The sequence below is a fragment of the Podarcis pityusensis genome (assembly GCF_964106645.2).
Source record: "Podarcis pityusensis genome assembly, chromosome: 3".
NCBI classification, from domain to species: Eukaryota; Metazoa; Chordata; class Lepidosauria; order Squamata; family Lacertidae; genus Podarcis; species Podarcis pityusensis.
Window position 1 is genome coordinate 98,277,146 of NC_138026.1, and position 3,761 is coordinate 98,280,906.

General features: G+C 40.3%; 1 long non-coding RNA gene across 1 annotated transcript; it reads right to left on the reverse strand.

Moving 5' to 3' along the window:
* Positions 1-879: 879 nt before the first annotated feature.
* Positions 880-1,502, reverse strand: LOC308474399. The gene is made up of 2 exons (XR_013984695.1): positions 1,430-1,502; positions 880-1,070 (listed from the first exon to the last, which is right to left on the reverse strand). It is a non-coding gene; the product is annotated as an uncharacterized lncRNA (long non-coding RNA).
* Between the last annotated feature and the right edge of the window lie 2,259 nt (positions 1,503-3,761).

Consider the following 3,761-nt stretch of genomic DNA (forward strand, 5'->3'; position numbering starts at 1 on the left):
TTCCAGCTTCTCCTCCACCCTGGATTTCCAACTGTCAGGCAATATTCCATTCCATCAAGAATGCTTAGCCCCCGTCGGAATGGGCGTTTTGGGGGCTAGGCTGGGGGTTCCCCTTAGATATTTTCTTGGAAGTATTTTTATACTTCTGTAAATCTCCTCCCCACCCTCAAAGGAAACTTGCTGGTGGCCCCCCTCCTGTGTGTGGATGGTGGTGTTTTGGCTACGTAAGCATTCACACTTGGAGAATTTGGTTCACTACTACTATGAATGATTAATTTGCTATTATTTATTGCCCTCCTATTCCACCTTGCCTCTGTCAGAGTTTGTAAAGAGCAAAAAAGGAGGAAAGGGTTCTGACCTCCCTTTGTCTCCTCAGCCTGGTCCTCGGACCCTTGTCGGCACAAAAGAGTCCGCAAGAATATCCTTGCAGAGTTTTATTCTTAAAAGTCTTTGTGCAAAAGCGACTGAACAACTATACACACCAACACTAACCAACCAACCAACCCAAACACCAGCCTCAGCACAAACTAACATTTCTCACTCTATATATACAACTCAGTGCAGGCCACTGACTCATGCTGACCCAGCTTTATTCGCATTAAAGAAACAGCGGCCATTTTAGCTGTGACAGCCTCCAGGAACCTCATGGTAAAATACCTTTATCCTAACAACAACAACCCTATGAGGTAGGCTAGGCCCAGATAAATAGTGAGCTTCACAGCCAAGTGGAAAATGGATCTGGCTGCTGCTACGCCTACATACTAATCCCACAGCCTCAGGACCAAACCAGCAGTGAAGCTAGATGTGTCTTTGCATTTAATGTCCAGGTTTGGTTTTTTTTAAAAAAAGAAAGAAAGAGAAGAAGGAAAGAGCATTAGCTGGGGTGGTTGGGTTTTTTAATTAACCCTTTCCTTCTCTTTCTTTGGACTTGATGAAAATCCTGGCATATGTATTAGGAGGAAATCTCTCATTACCACTAATGATGACAAGACAATGATGTTGTTTCCTGATACATGCTTCAGCCTGACACCATTTTGAAAGAGATGGATTGCTGGTCATATTCTTCCTTCCTAGATTTTACCCCCCCAAAAATAAAAAATTACACCTATACCAGAGTATACCTGAAGCTTTCCCTACTGATATCATAGACTTCTGCCCTTCAAACATCATCAGACCAATATACAGTTTAATTTGCAAAGTGTTTAAATTACCAATTTTGTTATGGTTAATGGCTGAAACAAACAGAAATGGAAACAGATAATTAAATATCTGATCACCAAAGTACTTGTGTCCCCACTGCTGACTGAGACTGTCTGTAAACCACCTTCCAGAAATATATTCTTAGCAAGAAAAATAGCTCAAATGTGCAGTTTACTAATTTACCCCTCACAGGGAAATTCCTGCAATTACAGGAGAGGAAAATATTTACCGTTCTTTTTTCCTTTCTCTTTTGATTCCACAAATTTATTGTTTTTAGAATTTTTCCTTCTGCTGAATCATTATCACTTGCTTTCCACAGAACAGATGATTATGTGGAAAGAGCAAAAATAAATATACCTTTTGGATGATTGCCAAAGCCGTTTCTTTTTCCTTCCACAAATATGTTTTTATTTTATATGTTGAAGCTGCTATGCTGGTCTGCATAAAACAAAGAAGGTCCCCCAGGGTATCAGAACAAGGTCAAATGAACCTCCCAAAGTGGAAATGGTATAAAAGATTATTTATGAACAGAAAAACAAGACTACCTGTACATGTAAGATGGCGAGAGAGAGATGGCTATATCTATATTTACAAACATACATATGCATTAGAAATAGCCACAGCTTTGTGACAATAAATACTATGGAGCCACTCTTCCCTCCAGTATCAGGAATCCCAGATTTTAAAGCTTTTCATTTTCAAAAACCAATTGTTTTTGAAACCAAAACCAACACTTTCCCCTCTCCTTTCTCCAAAACAGTTTTAAATCTGATATTTGTCCTTGCCACGTACTGTTTTGCACCAACGTGCAGATGCCAGAATGCAACACCTACAGGCCATCTGCCATTCTTAAGAACAAAGTAAAGGCGCGGGGGGGGGGGGAGTTCTAATTGGATCTGTAATTTCTTTTGAACTTCCCAAAGCTTTCCTGTCTCAGTGGGTTCCTATTAGTTGCAATCATATATTTTTTTAAAAATGAAAATCTGCAGTTGGCCCCATTTAGTTCAACGGAGCTTACTCCCAGAAAGTTGGGGATAAAGATTGGATCCCGATTATACCAAACCATTCAGGACATTATGGCATGAAACAAGGATTGTAAATTGAAGGTGTGCACTACAGCTATGAGTGATTCCGTTTGTTACTGGAGTGAAGTCTAAAAGGATTTCAGGAGTGTGTGTGTGTGTGTGTGTATGTATGTGTATAAATGGCTGGCCATTTCCCTACCTCCATATGCTAGGGATTGAACCTCAGACCATCTGCATTTAAAAGATGTGCGCTAGCACTAAGCAATGGACCCTGTATGCCTTTGTGATTTGTTTTCTGTCAGGGCTGAAGGCCTCTACTGGACAGGAATGCTTGTTGAATGGTGCCCAAGGGGGAAAAAAATCTTCTATACCAGACGGTACTGGCAGACCACTTAATACTTTTTCCCCCTGCTGTGCTAGATCCTGCATGATTTTTAATTGCATTTTTACAGACATGCCACAGATCAACTGAATGAAGCGCAATGACCTTTGGTGGTCTACAGATCAATTTGGGAACCCCTGCTTTAAATAAAAGTAACTAACTAAATATAACTTGTTTGCTATGAGTTTTTTTGCCCTTTTAGAAAAAAGAATCAGACTAAGGAACAGCAAAATATCTCATGTGGTGCTCACTTTTATGGATGGTGAGGGGCAAACAAGCCTTGCTGAGGTCTGCAGAGAAAGCAGAAAAACTTTCTGTATTAAATCCCCAGTGAAATACTTCAGTAAGGAGCAGTAATCATGAGTCAGCCCTCCTTCATTCTTCCTCTTCCTTTACTGGCCTCCTAGAGTAATTCAACTACACAGTACTTTGTTCCTCTTCTTAATAAATGTTCTCCCCACCACCACCTTCACAATCCCCAGCAGTGAAAGGCTTTGTAAGGAGCCAGATGTTTTGACTAATTTGCCATTCATTTCCATAATTGGGTAATACACTGGCTTATTAACTCATACTGAAGACGTAGTGGGTGGATACTGCTGAAGAAATATGACACTGCAGTTGGCAACTCACTGATTATGTGTTGCACCCTAACTTGATACAGGTGGAGTTCAAGGGAGACGCTTTACAGCAGTATGATACTTTTTTTTGTCTTGATACTGTAATTCTGTAATGCTCACCCGGGAGTAAGCCCCACTGAGCGCAGTGGATGTATGTAATTTAACATCTGGGTAGACATGTACTGCTAAATGGATAAATCCATATACTGTTAATGGATAGCTGTAGCTTCCACATGTTATTAAACTGGAGAAGACTGCACCCCTTAAGATAGAAATAAACATCATAATGATGTTCCTCATAATGAGGAAAAGTGGTTGTCAGTGCCTAGACATGCATTGGGAAGCAGTCTGCCCTTTCATATCTGTGTATAAATAGGCTGCGTTTTTCCCTCATTCGGGCAATACTGGAAGCAATATTTCAGACTGCAAATTTTAGATGGCAATTTCAGTCTTTTTAGAACCAGCCTTTCACAGAGCTGTAGAATATGGAACTGGCCATTTCTATAACCTAGATCATACCTTTACAAGTTAACCAGA